The 19,206-nt window shown below is 44.1% G+C and overlaps 1 protein-coding gene across 1 annotated transcript in view; it reads left to right on the top strand.

Moving 5' to 3' along the window:
- The window catches only part of RASSF2 (Ras association domain family member 2), a 262,300-nt gene that overhangs the window by 98,930 nt on the left and 144,164 nt on the right, over nt 1-19,206 (top strand). The window lies entirely within an intron of this gene.

The raw sequence follows: 19,206 nt of genomic DNA on the forward strand, positions 1-19,206 counted from the left end.
AAACAAGACAGCTGCGCTGTCTGGTAGGCTTCGACCTAAAAAAGGAACAAATAAGAACCAGTGCAAGTCGGCGGGGACCTTTCTGAGAAAAAGCCAGAAACAGAACTGGATTTATTCAGTCTTCATAGTAGAGTAAAATTTTCAGCACATTTCCTGTTTTTAGCTCTCCTAAATGAGCCCAGAAGTGTGTGGATTTCTGGTTTAATTTTTGCTGTAACTATTGATGGTCATTCGTGTGGCACATGTCCTTAGTACCATTTCAGGTGATAGTGATGGCTCCTTGCGCAATAATTACTGAGCACCAGTACTTGGGCAATGAGACCCTTTCCTCTGGTAACCAGTACCACCCAGGAAATGGAGCAGATACTATAGATGAAGCAGAAGATGCCCCCTTCAGACCAGAGAAACTTTACAGCTACGCAGAATTGCCCTCACAGCCGCTCACTGACCGCAGGACAACCGTGCCAAGCCACCCTCCTCGCGGGCCGGTTAAGAGGCTGAACAGTACCATAGTGTAGCAAGGCTGCCACTGCCCTGGTACACTCAGAAGAAGAATCGCTGTACTTCCTGGTGTGATTTCTTCCTTTATGGTGCGCACGGTCGATGATCCTGATCCTGATCTCTGGTGTTAGGTGGAATATATATATCATATTGTAGGCTGTATAGGCCTGGAGGGAAATCGAGGAAATGAAAACAGCTAACCAACAGAAATCAATAATTCAATAAGAGAACGGAAGGATGAGCGCATACCAGTAGACAGAGATGTGAATCACTGCCGGGAAGAAAAGACCATAAAAATCACTTTAGAGTTGTGAGATCATATAGCCGTACAGATGGGATCCCAGCCTCCTCAATGTCTCCTATAGTCTACCTTTTCTTTCACCCTTTGTCAGGGTAGTTCTGTCTTCATCCAAAGTAGGAAGCAACAGGCAGCCTTGAATATGGTACCAAGGGGCTGTGCCCCTGTTACATGTACCTTCGCTCTCTCCAACCCTCGGGAATCCACGGCCCTGACCGCATGTGGTCCGGGGGTCCACACAACATGATCAGCCCGCCGACCGGTTTTCCTGACCCCTGGAGGCTGATTGGAAGTGCTGTTGAAGGAGGGGCAGAAACCAGCTTGCGGAGTGCCACTTTTGTGCCACTTCACCCATTCAGATCAAATGGACACGTGACGCGCCACTTGGAAATGCAGTGCCGTGTTTTTTCTGTGCACATATGCAATAATATAACCTGGCATCTTCTAGATAGTTTCTGCATTAAAAAATCTTGAGTTCAAACGGATCAAAAGTTATTAAAGTCGATGCAAACGGGAAACGGCGTGCAAGGCCACACCTTAACACGTTGCAACAGTTATCTGGGCGCATGAACTGGTGCTTTCTGTATAGAACTTTAAGAAGGTGACAATTTGCATATAAAGTGTAAACATCCCCAGTTGGCGAATACAGAAAATGGGTTTTGTGTGCTAAATTAAACAAAATCCTAAAACGCCTACGTAATTCATACAGTTAGTGAAGAATTATTTAGTCTGTGTTATGAACATGTTTTATTTCGCTTTTCAAACGCCTTGATGTTCATATCACAGACATTGCGTTAATAAATGCGGTTATTTCAGGAGTGAACTAAGACTTTAAAAGAATTCTTAACCGGTTGCATATCTTTTCAAGGTGTGATGTCTTGAAACCTAAAACACCTCCAGGTGAGACGCATGAATAATACACGATCAAGGAGCTTTGCTGTTCAGCAGGGCTGTACCTTACTGGAAAGGCTTGCGGAGGCTCTTTAGTATGAACATAAGGTTTGGTATTGTAATTAGGCACGCAACACCCATTGGGCTCACGGGGCTTTATTTCATAAAGTGTAAAGCGTTCCAGACTTGGTTTATAGGCGGTGGTGTGGGAGGCAGTGCAACTAGGCGCTGTCCCTCCATGTCTCTTACGTGTAAACAAGCTAAGCCACAACTTGAGTTTTTCTTGGAACATGGGTAGCTTTAGCAGGTAGCATGGACACTAGTCTCAGAAGTTGTTAGCTTGGTACAAATTATTTTTTAACTTTATCCTTGGCTTCACAGGGATTTGGTGGAGTGATTTCAGGATGGGCACCCGCGGGTCTTATTTTTCATGTTGAGATGAGTACTGATTTTGAACTTGCAACACGTGTTTTTGCGCTTAAGTCTGGCTTGACAACCTAGCTGTCACCATGCCTTATGTTATCACCAGAAAAAGAGCTTTATTAAGCAATACTGAGAGAGGAGCTTTGGCTCCACCCACACGTTGCTCGCCTTAATTTCAGCCGTAGATTGGGCGGTAGTTGTATGCTTCCGCTCAAAAAGAGTGCAGATATTTCGACCTTTGCCTTGTGGGAAAGCTTATGATTAATACAGCAGGACTGAGTAAGTTATGGTGACAAGCCAATGATCAATGTCATAGGCCTGATCTGTTTACTGTAAAAATTGTTACGACAAAGACTGTAGGCCTGACATGTCTATTCTGAAAAGCATATGCTAAAGATAATAGGTATTTAAGAGTGGATTATTGCACTGTGTTAAAGCCTATTTTGTGAAATGGAATCTCAAGGATTACTGTAGTAGGCAAGGTTTTGATATTGATCATCTCCTTTGACAAACCCTAGGATTACAAGATCCGTACTGTAATAATCCATATTATATATTATTTTGCCAACTGTAATTTTAAGTATATTTTCAGTTTTATGACTGTACATCTGGTGCTTGCCTTGGGGGGAGCTCTTGATGTATACAGTAGGTCTGGGCTTGTGATGGTGACAAGGCACTGATGACGGTAATAGGCTTAATAGGTTAATTGGTGAAAGTTATGTCAAATGCCATGGGTCTGGTCAGTTGATTATGGAAAGTTACGACAAAGCAGTAGACATGATTTATTTACTTTGAAAATCAAATCATGCGTTAAAGTCAAAAGGCCTTCAAGAGTGAATTCTTACAATGTTTGGTTAAAGGCTGTTAGCAGGTATGTTCTTATATTGACTCTCAGAAAGTACAGTGGTAGGAAAGGGTTTTGGAGCTAGTCACCAACCCTGACAAACCCTGGTTGTAGAAAACCTGAACTGTTAGAGCCCTTGTTGGTTTCCTGTAGAGGAGCTGTGTGTTGTGTTGCCACATATATGTATAATGTACAATGTTGTAAAATGGTATGACTGTATGCCTGATGCTTGCTTTATGGAAAAGCTTATGCTTAAATTAGCAGGCCTGAATTGGTTATGGTAGCAAGCCAATTTTACAGGATGTAGGCCTGATTAGTTATTTAGGAGAAGTTATCTCAGAAGATAAATGTCTGATGTGTGCACTATGCAAAGTTATGACAAAGGAAGTACAGTGCGCGTATGTCTCATGATAGGCATGTGTAAAGACAATAGACCTGTAAGGAGGGCTCTTTAAAAACTATTGGCAGGTATTTTATTACATGGAATCTCACAACGTATCTTAGTAAGAATGGTCTGAGGTGTTGGTTATGCCTTTGTTGTACCTGTGGGGTCGAAAATGTGCACCCTGAAACTTGATAAGCCATAAACAACATACATACACATGTACACACACAGACATTTTTGGTATCAGTCCTTTTTGACCATTTTAAATGCCATTCACATTCTGCTTCTGCTTGTGATAGCACACAGCACTGGTCAGTGGGATAGTAAGCCACTCTATTACCCTATGAGTGATGCCATTTTGCCGAATCACATGTGCTTATATGCCTGAAAATGAGTGTGCTTTACTATCATGGTTGGAAGGTGCCAGTCCTTTAGGTGTCCTTTTTTTCTCTTTTTGATTGCTTTGAACTTCTTTATTTCTATTTATTTTTATGTATTTCTTTAGCATCATACAGCTCCTTAGAGTATGGCCACTAGCTTGCCGCTTATTTCATCTCAGATGTGAGACCCTTGCTCATTGCACCATCAGGATTCAAGCAAACCGGGCCGAAGACGGCTGTAATGCCAGAAACCGGTCCCCGGGAGCTTGTTTCCTTCCCAGTGTAAGAATTGGCTTTTGTAGTTTGGTTTGCCCTGTTCCCATCATGCACTGGGACAGGAACAGACTAATTTGCATACAGCCAGGTTCTGAAACTGGGATGGTGCAGTGAGCTAAAAAACGGTGTTGGATCTAGCCCTGATCTCTTGACTGGGTGAGAGCTTTCTGCTTAATTCAGAGACTCTGTCCCTCACCACCCCTTGTTGTAAATATATTTTTGTCCACCCTAAGCGTGGAAGGGTATTCTCAGATGTGAGACCCTTGCTCATTGCACCATCAGGATTCAAGCAAACCGGGCTGAAGACGGCTGTAATGCCAGAAACCGGTCCCCGGGAGCTTGTTTCCTTCCCAGTGTAAGAATTGGCTTTTGTAGTTTGGTTTGCCCTGTTCCCATCATGCACTGGGACAGGAACAGACTAATTTGCATACAGCCAGGTTCTGAAACTGGGATGGTGCAGTGAGCTAAAAAACGGTGTTGGATCTAGCCCTGATCTCTTGACTGGGTGAGAGCTTTCTGCTTAATTCAGAGACTCTGTCCCTCACCACCCCTTGTTGTAAATATATTTTTGTCCACCCTAAGCGTGGAAGGGTATTCTCAGATATGAGACCCTTGCTCATTGCACCATCAGGATTCAAGCAAACCGGGCTGAAGACGGCTGTAATGCCAGAAACCGGTCCCCGGGAGCTTGTTTCCTTCCCAGTGTAAGAATTGGCTTTTGTAGTTTGGTTTGCCCTGTTCCCATCATGCACTGGGACAGGAACAGACTAATTTGCATACAGCCAGGTTCTGAAACTGGGATGGTGCAGTGAGCTAAAAAACGGTGTTGGATCTAGCCCTGATCTCTTGACTGGGTGAGAGCTTTCTGCTTAATTCAGAGACTCTGTCCCTCACCACCCCTTGTTGTAAATATATTTTTGTCCACCCTAAGCGTGGAAGGGTATTCTCAGATGTGAGACCCTTGCTCATTGCACCATCAGGATTCAAGCAAACCGGGCCGAAGACGGCTGTAATGCCAGAAACCGGTCCCCGGGAGCTTGTTTCCTTCCCAGTGTAAGAATTGGCTTTTGTAGTTTGGTTTGCCCTGTTCCCATCATGCACTGGGACAGGAACAGACTAATTTGCATACAGCCAGGTTCTGAAACTGGGATGGTGCAGTGAGCTAACAAACGGTGTTGGATCTAGCCCTGATCTCTTGACTGGGTGAGAGCTTTCTGCTTAATTCAGAGACTCTGTCCCTCACCACCCCTTGTTGTAAATATATTTTTGTCCACCCTAAGCGTGGAAGGGTATTCTCAGATGTGAGACCCTTGCTCATTGCACCATCAGGATTCAAGCAAACCGGGCCGAAGACGGCTGTAATGCCAGAAACCGGTCCCCGGGAGCTTGTTTCCTTCCCAGTGTAAGAATTGGCTTTTGTAGTTTGGTTTGCCCTGTTCCCATCATGCACTGGGACAGGAACAGACTAATTTGCATACAGCCAGGTTCTGAAACTGGGATGGTGCAGTGAGCTAAAAAACGGTGTTGGATCTAGCCCTGATCTCTTGACTGGGTGAGAGCTTTCTGCTTAATTCAGAGACTCTGTCCCTCACCACCCCTTGTTGTAAATATATTTTTGTCCACCCTAAGCGTGGAAGGGTATTCTCAGATGTGAGACCCTTGCTCATTGCACCATCAGGATTCAAGCAAACCGGGCCGAAGACGGCTGTAATGCCAGAAACCGGTCCCCGGGAGCTTGTTTCCTTCCCAGTGTAAGAATTGGCTTTTGTAGTTTGGTTTGCCCTGTTCCCATCATGCACTGGGACAGGAACAGACTAATTTGCATACAGCCAGGTTCTGAAACTGGGATGGTGCAGTGAGCTAAAAAACGGTGTTGGATCTAGCCCTGATCTCTTGACTGGGTGAGAGCTTTCTGCTTAATTCAGAGACTCTGTCCCTCACCACCCCTTGTTGTAAATATATTTTTGTCCACCCTAAGCGTGGAAGGGTATTCTCAGATGTGAGACCCTTGCTCATTGCACCATCAGGATTCAAGTAAACCGGGCCGAAGACGGCTGTAATGCCAGAAACCGGTCCCCGGGAGCTTGTTTCCTTCCCAGTGTAAGAATTGGCTTTTGTAGTTTGGTTTGCCCTGTTCCCATCATGCACTGGGACAGGAACAGACTAATTTGCATACAGCCAGGTTCTGAAACTGGGATGGTGCAGTGAGCTAAAAAACGGTGTTGGATCTAGCCCTGATCTCTTGACTGGGTGAGAGCTTTCTGCTTAATTCAGAGACTCTGTCCCTCACCACCCCTTGTTGTAAATATATTTTTGTCCACCCTAAGCGTGGAAGGGTATTCTCAGATGTGAGACCCTTGCTCATTGCACAATCAGGATTCAAGCAAACCGGGCCGAAGACGGCTGTAATGCCAGAAACCGGTCCCCGGGAGCTTGTTTCCTTCCCAGTGTAAGAATTGGCTTTTGTAGTTTGGTTTGCCCTGTTCCCATCATGCACTGGGACAGGAACAGACTAATTTGCATACAGCCAGGTTCTGAAACTGGGATGGTGCAGTGAGCTAAAAAACGGTGTTGGATCTAGCCCTGATCTCTTGACTGGGTGAGAGCTTTCTGCTTAATTCAGAGACTCTGTCCCTCACCACCCCTTGTTGTAAATATATTTTTGTCCACCCTAAGCGTGGAAGGGTATTCTCAGATGTGAGACCCTTGCTCATTGCACCATCAGGATTCAAGCAAACCGGGCCGAAGACGGCTGTAATGCCAGAAACCGGTCCGCGGGAGCTTGTTTCCTTCCCAGTGTAAGAATTGGCTTTTGTAGTTTGGTTTGCCCTGTTCCCATCATGCACTGGGACAGGAACAGACTAATTTGCATACAGCCAGGTTCTGAAACTGGGATGGTGCAGTGAGCTAAAAAACGGTGTTGGATCTAGCCCTGATCTCTTGACTGGGTGAGAGCTTTCTGCTTAATTCAGAGACTCTGTCCCTCACCACCCCCTGTTGTAAATATATTTTTGTCCACCCTAAGCGTGGAAGGGTATTCTCAGATGTGAGACCCTTGCTCATTGCACCATCAGGATTCAAGTAAACCGGGCCGAAGACGGCTGTAATGCCAGAAACCGGTCCCCGGGAGCTTGTTTCCTTCCCAGTGTAAGAATTGGCTTTTGTAGTTTGGTTTGCCCTGTTCCCATCATGCACTGGGACAGGAACAGACTAATTTGCATACAGCCAGGTTCTGAAACTGGGATGGTGCAGTGAGCTAAAAAACGGTGTTGGATCTAGCCCTGATCTCTTGACTGGGTGAGAGCTTTCTGCTTAATTCAGAGACTCTGTCCCTCACCACCCCTTGTTGTAAATATATTTTTGTCCACCCTAAGCGTGGAAGGGTATTCTCAGATGTGAGACCCTTGCTCATTGCACCATCAGGATTCAAGCAAACCGGGCCGAAGACGGCTGTAATGCCAGAAACCGGTCCCCGGGAGCTTGTTTCCTTCCCAGTGTAAGAATTGGCTTTTGTAGTTTGGTTTGCCCTGTTCCCATCATGCACTGGGACAGGAACAGACTAATTTGCATACAGCCAGGTTCTGAAACTGGGATGGTGCAGTGAGCTAAAAAACGGTGTTGGATCTAGCCCTGTTCTCTTGATTGGGTGAGAGCTTTCTGCTTAATTCAGAGACTCTGTCCCTCACCACCCCTTGTTGTAAATATATTTTTGTCCACCCTAAGCGTGGAAGGGTATTCTCAGATGTGAGACCCTTGCTCATTGCACCATCAGGATTCAAGCAAACCGGGCCGAAGACGGCTGTAATGCCAGAAACCGGTCCCCGGGAGCTTGTTTCCTTCCCAGTGTAAGAATTGGCTTTTGTAGTTTGGTTTGCCCTGTTCCCATCATGCACTGGGACAGGAACAGACTAATTTGCATACAGCCAGGTTCTGAAACTGGGATGGTGCAGTGAGCTAAAAAACGGTGTTGGATCTAGCCCTGTTCTCTTGATTGGGTGAGAGCTTTCTGCTTAATTCAGAGACTCTGTCCCTCACCACCCCTTGTTGTAAATATATTTTTGTCCACCCTAAGCGTGGAAGGGTATTCTCAGATGTGAGACCCTTGCTCATTGCACCATCAGGATTCAAGCAAACCGGGCCGAAGACGGCTGTAATGCCAGAAACCGGTCCCCGGGAGCTTGTTTCCTTCCCAGTGTAAGAATTGGCTTTTGTAGTTTGGTTTGCCCTGTTCCCATCATGCACTGGGACAGGAACAGACTAATTTGCATACAGCCAGGTTCTGAAACTGGGATGGTGCAGCGAGCTAAAAAACGGTGTTGGATCTAGCCCTGATCTCTTGACTGGGTGAGAGCTTTCTGCTTAATTCAGAGACTCTGTCCCTCACCACCCCTTGTTGTAAATATATTTTTGTCCACCCTAAGCGTGGAAGGGTATTCTCAGATGTGAGACCCTTGCTCATTGCACCATCAGGATTCAAGCAAACCGGGCCGAAGACGGCTGTAATGCCAGAAACCGGTCCGCGGGAGCTTGTTTCCTTCCCAGTGTAAGAATTGGCTTTTGTAGTTTGGTTTGCCCTGTTCCCATCATGCACTGGGACAGGAACAGACTAATTTGCATACAGCCAGGTTCTGAAACTGGGATGGTGCAGTGAGCTAAAAAACGGTGTTGGATCTAGCCCTGATCTCTTGACTGGGTGAGAGCTTTCTGCTTAATTCAGAGACTCTGTCCCTCACCACCCCCTGTTGTAAATATATTTTTGTCCACCCTAAGCGTGGAAGGGTATTCTCAGATGTGAGACCCTTGCTCATTGCACCATCAGGATTCAAGTAAACCGGGCCGAAGACGGCTGTAATGCCAGAAACCGGTCCCCGGGAGCTTGTTTCCTTCCCAGTGTAAGAATTGGCTTTTGTAGTTTGGTTTGCCCTGTTCCCATCATGCACTGGGACAGGAACAGACTAATTTGCATACAGCCAGGTTCTGAAACTGGGATGGTGCAGTGAGCTAAAAAACGGTGTTGGATCTAGCCCTGTTCTCTTGATTGGGTGAGAGCTTTCTGCTTAATTCAGAGACTCTGTCCCTCACCACCCCTTGTTGTAAATATATTTTTGTCCACCCTAAGCGTGGAAGGGTATTCTCAGATGTGAGACCCTTGCTCATTGCACCATCAGGATTCAAGCAAACCGGGCCGAAGACGGCTGTAATGCCAGAAACCGGTCCCCGGGAGCTTGTTTCCTTCCCAGTGTAAGAATTGGCTTTTGTAGTTTGGTTTGCCCTGTTCCCATCATGCACTGGGACAGGAACAGACTAATTTGCATACAGCCAGGTTCTGAAACTGGGATGGTGCAGTGAGCTAAAAAACGGTGTTGGATCTAGCCCTGTTCTCTTGATTGGGTGAGAGCTTTCTGCTTAATTCAGAGACTCTGTCCCTCACCACCCCTTGTTGTAAATATATTTTTGTCCACCCTAAGCGTGGAAGGGTATTCTCAGATGTGAGACCCTTGCTCATTGCACCATCAGGATTCAAGCAAACCGGGCCGAAGACGGCTGTAATGCCAGAAACCGGTCCCCGGGAGCTTGTTTCCTTCCCAGTGTAAGAATTGGCTTTTGTAGTTTGGTTTGCCCTGTTCCCATCATGCACTGGGACAGGAACAGACTAATTTGCATACAGCCAGGTTCTGAAACTGGGATGGTGCAGTGAGCTAAAAAACGGTGTTGGATCTAGCCCTGATCTCTTGACTGGGTGAGAGCTTTCTGCTTAATTCAGAGACTCTGTCCCTCACCACCCCTTGTTGTAAATATATGCTTATTTCATCTGGAGCATGCCACAGACTTTGCGGCCTCTGCTTCTGAGCCGAGTGGCGGTCTTGATATTACATTGTCCATAGTGAATCATTGTTTTACTATTCCAATGTGATTGTTACATTTAGAAGTATTATGTCAACCATGCTGAATTGGTATAACAGCAGTACACTATGCACAGTACCATTGTAAAAATGGCGGCCCTGCACATGTTTAACGAGCAGTCCTCTTTAAATGGAATTGTGCATAGGATATAATCACTTTACCACTCCCCCATGGGGTACATATTGCTTCTAAAGATGGAGGCCACTTTGGAACTTTAAAACAACAGTACACTAAGTTCAAAGCATATACAAGATGACCTCCTTTATTTGTTTTTTATTGCAACCATAAACCCTGGACATTTGGGCAACAGCATGTTATGTTGTCTTTTTCCATTTTTCTTTTCTTTTGATATGTCTTTCATGAGGTGGTTAAGCCTGTGTATTCATTTGTAGATAGGTATATGGGTGAATACAAGAATGAGTCAGTTTATGCATAAATGGATTTATGAGTGATACTGTGCAGGTAAGATGACGTATTGATTGCCCAAACTTACCAGTGACTAAAGACACACTTATGAGAAAGACTTATTGGCTTTGCCAGTGCTTTTGTTTTTTGTTTTTTGCTGCAGATCATCTTGCAAAGATTTGCCAAACGATGAATGGGCCTGTAGGGTTAAAAATGAAAGCTATCTTGTCACACTGTGCTCTGGGGGCATGGGACAGGCAGGGGCTACAGGGCCTCAAAGGTGGGTGTTAAGGGTGTCCGCCACAGATATCCAGGGTCCCGTCCTATTATGGTTCTGCAGCTGGGCCAAATACAACCTCTTCCACACTGATACTCCGGGTATCAAGGGCATGCAGTGACTGGTATCTCTGGAAGATACTGTGGAGGTGCTCGAGCTCAGCGCTCAACAATCAACCACCTGACACAATAATGTCAATATCCTGCTCAAAGACCTAAAGACTTTTACACAGATGTACTAAATACTATACAACCCAAATAGTCACATAGATAACTGTACCTGATCAGGAGACCGCATTAATCAAACACAAGTGCAACATTCTGGCACACAGTCAAATGCAAACTGTCTCTTATTCCTACTTCTTATCATGGCTCGAGTCGGGGTACCACGCGGGTGGACGACGTCCCCCCCACTTATTTTACCGGGAGCTTGATAACTGGAGCAAATGAAGCCACACATTCACTCTTTGGCCTCTCTGGGGCGAGATCGGAGGTCATTCGGAACGCTGCTCAGCGCTGGCTTCTGTGATGCAATCACATCTAAGGGGTGAGTGAGGGGAGGCAGTGAGTCTGATGGTGCAAGCCCCCTTTCATGACTTCACTTCCTGTCGTGATGACAGCGTCCCCCCACTTCTTTTTTTAGGACTTGTGCCCTGCTTCCATTGACATCAGCAGAGGTCGCAGCAAAGGTCGCAGCAGGACGGTGATGAGGCCCTGCCTGGACTGAGGACAGATGCAGCCTGGGTTTGCCCAAAGGTTGTCACGGCAGTTGAAGCTCTGATTGGACCGGAGGTTGGTGCAGCCCCCGACTGGGCCTATGGCAATCACACAGTTGCAGCTCTCATCCAGGCCAACAGCAACATTGCAGTTTGAGCCCCGACTGGACTTAAGGTGATCATGGTTTTGCAGTTACTACAGGGAACCAGGATGAGAGACTGGAGGATGAGGCACAGGGCGCAATGTCCTCTTTAACCTGTTCCTGTCCCATAGCCACTGAGAACACATTGGGCCTCTCACCTCCTGCGGAGATAGGCAGACTCCTTCCTGCTCTCAACAAAGCTTCTAGGTTCTTCAGGGCAGATCTACAGCCCTTCCAGGAGAAAGTGCAGACTTCAGGTGATATCCCCTCATCCCTGGGAGACTGTGTCATGGTGATACCTGCCCTGACTGCACAGCGATCCTTTGAGCACTCTACAGAGCACTTCTTTCTCTGTTCATAAATGACTTGCAACTGGAATAAAGTGGTGCAGTTTGGGTCCCACATTTGTGCACAACTTGATAGGGGATTTAGAGCTACTGTCTCAAATTGTAGAAACTGTTCGTAGTGGGCCATCTTCCAAGTGTCCTCCCCGTTCAGCTCTCCAGATACAGCATTTTTGTAGAATGATGCTTCTCACAGTAGGTAGCAATAGGTCTGTCTCCAACCCGCAGCACCCAGGGTTTTGCACTTGTCTGTCATTAGCCCAACTAAGGACGTAGTTAGGGAGAGACAGAAAGGCAAGCCATGCCTAGAACCTTCCTTACCACTCACAACACAGACTGCAGTCCCATCCTTTACCCTTACTATCCACCAAAAGGCAGTGCCAAAGACCACTCCTAAGCAGCTCTTTGGTAACAAAAGGCCACATGGAATTTCTAAAGGTATCCCTGCCTTCATCCTCCTCACTTCAGTGTCTGATTTATATCCATCTAACTTTGGATGCATGCAATACACTTCCAACGTTTGATCCCTTTAAAAACAAGGTATGCTACCCTCAACGTTTAAGGTGCTATACTCGGGACAGGACAGTAATCCGCTACCCACAATAGGGGCATGCTTGGTATGTCCCTCCAGGTCACAGGCTAGGGCAATGACCTTACATAGCCTGGGACAGGCCTAGGCTAGGATACTGTGCTTAGACTAGCATGACACCAGGACCAAAAGGCAAGTCACAATACCCGATATACATGCAGTAAGGCATTCGGGTAGGGGAACATGGCTGTATCCCTTGCAGGGCACATTCCTGTCCCAGTATCTTAACAGGTCGGTGCTTGTGTCAGAGTGGAAGAGTTGGGAAAGTCAATCTCCTGACATGCAAAAGACTCGGTTACACCTTTTCTGGCCTATCTGCGGCAACAAATCACCGGACATCAACCTCTCTGCCGTTGAATATGCTGCGACTATAGAGCTGGTCATTCCACAACACTCTGTGGAGATCATGGAATTGATTATTTTCCTCCCGCTTGTTGGATTACCATTGCCGTGAACTTATACATTTCCTGAAAGCACTCCATAGCCCAGTGCTTGTCGCACCCCCATGGGAAAAAAAACGGAGAATAGGCTAGTGTCCTTCACTCTCATCGGTGACTAGTAAGGCTTATTTCAGACCAAAGAGTCCTAGAAGTCAGACAACCCTGTCAGAGCAACTCTTATCTACAGGAAGAATTTATATACACATATACGTGTGTGTGTGTGTGGGGGGGTGTGTGTGTGTGTGTGTGTGTGTTTGTGGACCCACACACAGTAGTAAATATTTCACAACACAAACTATCCCATCCTTCCCCCTCAGCCAAGAGTCTTGGGGTGACTGTTAATGGCGACCTCACTATAAAATTCCAGATCGGATCAGTAACTTCCACCTGTTTCTTTCAACTATAAAAGATAAGGAAGATCAGTAGACTACTCACTAGGGTAGCACTAGTCCAGGTTGTCCTAGCCATAGTAATATCAAACTTAGACAATGCCAATTCCTTATATTTTGGCATCCCTTTATATCTCACTAAAATACTGCAGCTGGTGCCGAACCAGGCAGCCAGGCTGATTTTTCAGCAACCCAGATGGGAACATGCCTCCCTTCTTATGGAAAACCTACATTGGCTTCCTATCCCACAAAGATGCACATTTAAAGTTGGCTGCCTTATCTTTAAGTCCTTGCATGGCGCAAGCCCAAAACTCATCTCCAGCCTTTTCCAAAAGTACAAACCTTCCTGAAGCCTGCAATCAGCACATAAGAACCTCTTAACCATTCCTTCCTACAAACAGAAACAAGTAGGTGGTTGTAGGTTTGCAGTATTGGCGCCCAGTTTCTGGAACACTCTTCCATTGGACATCAGAACCTGTACTGATTATCCGAGATTCAGAAGGCTTCTTAAGACCTGGCTATTTATCCAAGCATACATCCAAAAACTAAGCAAATGACCAAACATATAGGGCTTTGGCAAAATCCTAGGACAGCGCCAAGAAACCAATCGGTGTACGTGCGCTTTACAAGACATTTTTAACATAACATAACATGGCATGAAAAATAAAACATTTGTTTTGTGTATCAGAATAATGGTAATCATAATTATCGCACGAGTCTTAATAAAAACCTAAAGGAACATTAAAGATGCCTAATGCTTTTTACATCATACATCCCTGCTCCCTATGTTAGATTAGCCTTGTTCCTACCTAACACCTGTGAATATATATGTATATTTTGTTAGCTCCATGATTAGCTTATCGGAGCAGTTGGTAATCTCTCTAATATAAAAAGGTCAATGTGCCAAGTCATGTATCCTTCTGCGAATACCTCAGAGCTGCCGGCCATCAGTCGGATGCCGGGTCTCTGGCATGCCCCTTGTCGGCAATCGTAGCCTTTGCCTGATGCTCATTCCAAATCTTCACCACTCTTTATACTCGTCCCTCCAATGATTATTTATGGATCAAGGAGAAGCTGTTTTTAGTGCAGCCTCTCATATCATCACTCTGTAACAGAAGACAATGGCTCTATTTCTGGAGATGCAGACAGCAGGCAAATGTTGTAGAGGCACACAGAATGCAGCTAGGCTAATGTTCTTTTCTTCTTTCCTTCCAAAAAGCAATCTGTGCAAGGCAGGATGACCTTGAATCTTTGTGCTGCAACTTTCAGAAAATGATTAGCCCTGAAATACAGAAATCTGGTGTGCACAAAGGGGAATGGAAACTTCTCCATTTTGTTTACACAAATAGCTTTGAAAGTAAGGTTTATAATCATATAGCGGTCTTACACACACTTAGAATTTCATTCAGAAGCTTAATTTTTCTAGGATTCAGACATGCAACACATTTAGGGGCTGCGTGGGTGCGCAGAGATGGCAGTCTTCCGACCACCTTATTAGGACAGGCCAGGGAGGTCAGGCCACCGTGGGACCACCACCCCGCAGTCTTGATAACGTAGTATGCTTGTAGGGCCCGCCGCAGCCCCACCAAGCATATTACGAGTTTCCTCAGCCTGTCATTCTTTATGCCTCATTGTACGTCTTTAAGGATATAGGTATTTATCTACTTATTCAGTTAATAATTAACATGGAGGTATTCCAAAATATCACGCAGTAAGACGAAGAACCCTTTGTTAATAACCATCCTCCTTTCATTGAAAGTGAATCAGCCAAAGTCCATTTTATTCACATAGACTCCTCCAAATAATAAAGACAGACGTGTTTCGGCTATACTAAATCAAGGCCTCCTCAGGATGAAAGAAGGACAAGGCACGTATTCCTGTTTAGCTCTATTCCTGTCCGCCCTGCGTGTCCTAATGTTATTAATAGGGACTGATTGCTCCTGTTTGTGTCAGTCACGGAGTATGAGCATCTCCTTCAACTCCAAAACAAAGTTACAGCAAAAATGGTAACGGCTTAAGGGAGCGCACAGCACAAGTCTAGGTATAAGTGGTTAAACAATGCAAAATCAAATTATCAATGATGGTGCTCAGGAAGAGGTGGGGGACTGGTTACCACAGTCACCAAGACAAACCAAGGTTCCAAATATTGACTGTATTCTTCCGAGCACTCAAATGTTATCAAGAAAAGTCCTTATATAGTTTTCACTATTCCTTTTTATTTTCCAATCTTCATTCAGATCAAGTCCAATTTTCAACCAATAGTTGCTCGCAGCCAATGCGCGTTTCGTCAAATCCGTATAGGAAAATTTGACTTCTTCAGGGCTGCAACCCAAATAATAACAATCAATCATAATTCGCGCAATTAAAGTTACAAAAATTATAAACACTTCACAAATTCTCAACATATCAGAAAATATCACATTGGTTATCACATCTCAAAACCCAATCTAATAAACAATCCATATTATCACATTGATTTCTCCAAGAAGGAACATATCTGCCAAAGACATGAAATTCAACGTACAACAAAGCAAATCAATTTATCACAAATATTCTCAAATCCACTGAATACGAGTTTTGTATGTTTAGTTATTAAGTCTAAGGTTTGTGGTTCCCGATAACACCCATAGCTGACAGACCACAGGTGTATAGCTCACCTAGTTGGTGGTGGATGTCTACATTCAACTCATCTTCACGTAGCAATCTATGAATTCATCTTCATTCAATATATTCTTTGTTATGTCCTCACCTATAATTTAGATTCGTATTTCAAGTATTATAAGCAATTTCTTGTGTACTAGGTGCACAGTTTGGTCATAACTTTCAAATTCAATTTAAATACGATCCATGATTCCACTCACCAAATAGTATTCGGTTTATTAGTATTGGGGCTCAAATGTATATGGATCTATCCACCCTTGTAAATTCCAATTCAAACGTCCATAATACGTTTCCGTTTATACCTAAAGTAAATTAATACCTGTTTTAGTCTTATTGTTAATAAAGACATCGGACGGTTTCTGCACTTACCCACTTCAATTTTAAATCAACTTATAAATGTCTCACCTTAGGGATCAATTTCTGACACGTAGTATATATCACGTTATATCTATTCTTAGTAGCTTTGTATCTCCATATGTATCACACGAGTCCGTGTCTATCAAAAGAAAAGTGGGTATATTCATAAGTATCGAGTCTACCCTACTTTCTAACCTGGTTGTACAATTTAGAGGCTTCGTGCTCACCGTTAGTATGTCAAGTGTGCTCCGACTTTGGCGTTCAGCACGGCCGCCATCTTGTAGTGTCTATATATAGTCTCCTAATGCGGGCGCCATCTTGTAATGTCCTCGTATCATTACAGACTGGTAAACATCCTAAGTAAGTTATAGTCCCGCTTTATCATTGCGTAAGTATCTATAAAGGTTCTTGTTCATCAGATCAAGTAGCGATCCTTAGTTTAAATTCAAAACCGTCTTACACATCGTCTATATTATGTGTATATTTAACACTCGATCCTATGTTCATATTCTTACAGCCTCTACCATTTGGTGTAAGGAAACCATTTAAATATTACATGATCTGCAAACCAATGGGGTCCTCAGTTAAACCACAAACCCTAACTTTAGTGTATTTAACGTTAGCCATTGTCAATCATTGTCAGGTATTGATAGCATAAGACAATACAGAGAGGTAGGAGGTTCAACCATCCTAATACAATTAGATTCGTTACCTATCATCTGTATAGCAATACATAAATCCACGATCTCTTTACATATCTATCATCATTCTTGTTCAGTGGGGTATACAGTTTCGAGAGACATTAATTATCAAGTGGAACAAATTGTATGGCACCAGCAATGTTTTTCATGAGTTATCCTCTACTATCAATATTGTTCAGTTACCTAGATAGAATTCGTACTCATGATCCACATTAAGACCACATTCTACCGCTTTCAGTCTAATCAACCAAATTACTTCCCGCTTTCTCAATGCTAACACTCTGTTGCCACCCCGTGGGTCTGGCTTGATGTGGTCAATTCCATGATAAGTAAAGACATGTTGGTCCTTGTTCTCAAAGTTCTGTATCAGGTGTGAGGCAATGGGATATCGTGTATCTCCATTTTTTAGTGCTCTGTAATGTTCAGCAATCCTATCCTTTAGTCTTCTCTTAGTGCTCCCTACATAAATTTTACCACATGTGCATGAAATCACATAAATCACATATGTTGTATCACAATTGATAAACATACCAATTGTATATTCACCAGAGTTGTTATATTCAAAACACAGAACTTTTCTCTTCGCCCATCTGCATGAAACACACTTTCCACATTTGTGGAAACCTTTAAAGCTGGTCAGCCAGTCTTTCTTACTTTGTTTATGTGGGTAACTGGGACTCAACATGTTCTTCAAAGTCGTACCCCTTCTAAATGATACACTCGGTCTATCAAAAATGTATGGTTTCAAATCACTGTCCACCCATAGCAGGTGCCAATGTCTGTTCAGAATTGTAAACAATTTGGAGCTGTCTTTCCCATAATTTGTTATCAATCTCACCTTCTGATCTGTAGTTTTACCATCTTTATCCTCTCTTATCAGTGTAGTCTGTCTCCTCACTTTCTTCACCCTAGATACAGCTTTATTGACAACATCCTGTCTATATCCCCGATTAAGGAATCTTGATTTCATATCTACTACATTGTGTTCAAAATCTCTATCCATTGAGCAATTACGTCGGACTCTGATCAGTTCCCCATACGGTATAGCTCTCTTTTGATACTCAGGGTGACAGCTCTCAGCATGCAAGATTGCGTTGCAACTTGTAGGCTTCCGAAACATTCGACTGTGGATCCTTGCTCCCTCTACGTATAACTCCACGTCCAAGAAAGTGATTTTCTGCCTGTCATAGGTAGTTGTAAATCTCAAATTGTAAGTGTTCTCATTTAAGTAATCAAAGAAACCTTTGAGTTTCTCTACTGTGCCCGTCCATATTAACAAGCAGTCATCAATAAAGCGACCCCAGTAGTGTATATATGGGGTCCATTCTGTTCCTTCTGGGCCCCAGATTTGCTCCGCCTCAAACCAACCCATAAAAAGGTTGGCAAAAGACGGAGCAAATCTAGAACCCATCGCCGTCCCAAGGCGTTGTCTGTACCACTGGCCATCAAATAGGAACACGTTATTTTCCAATACCAGACTGGTCATTTGCAAAAGCATTTGAGTATGGTCGAACATTTCAGCCGGTCTTTTGCTGAAAAAGTGGTCCAAAGCACGTATGCCCATATCGTGATCAATAATAGTATAAAGGGATACCACGTCTAGTGTCACTAATAACATCCCATCCTCCCATACGATATCCTCAAGTAGGTTCAGTATGTGCTTAGTGTCTTCGATAAAAGACGGTAAGTTGTAGACATACTGCCTCAAAAAGCAATCTATGAACTCAGACAGTCTCTCTGTAGGGCCACCAATGCCGGAGACAATAGGCCGCCCTGGCGGTTTGTCCCGGCATTTGTGGACTTTTGGGAGAGTATATAAACATGGTGATCTTGGTGTACTCAACATGAGGTAAAGATACTCATCATAATCTAACAGTGTTTGTTCGTACCATGATTTAATTTTACCATTGATCTTTACAATTATTTCAGGAATTGGGTTAGTGGTCAACTTCTCATAAAACAAGGAATCATTGAGTTGGGAGTAGATTTCATTATTGTAATCTATAGTGTTTTGTACCACTATATTACCCCCCTTATCCGCACTACGTATCGTTATGGTTTTGTTATTCATAAGTTCATGTAGGGCTTCTCTTTCTCCGAGTGTGAGATTATCTCGATGTATCCTAGTAACCCCACGTCTAGTAATATCCATGACCTTGTCTATATCTGCACTAACCATCTTAAAGAATGTATCGATGGTATTCCCTGGAGTAAGTTGTGGAGTCCATTTCGACTTTACCTTTAATCCACTCCCTTCCCTCTGAAATCTTGATATCTCCAAAT

This window comes from Lissotriton vulgaris, chromosome 11 (genome assembly GCF_964263255.1).
Source record: "Lissotriton vulgaris chromosome 11, aLisVul1.2, whole genome shotgun sequence".
NCBI lineage: Eukaryota > Metazoa > Chordata > Amphibia > Caudata > Salamandridae > Lissotriton > Lissotriton vulgaris.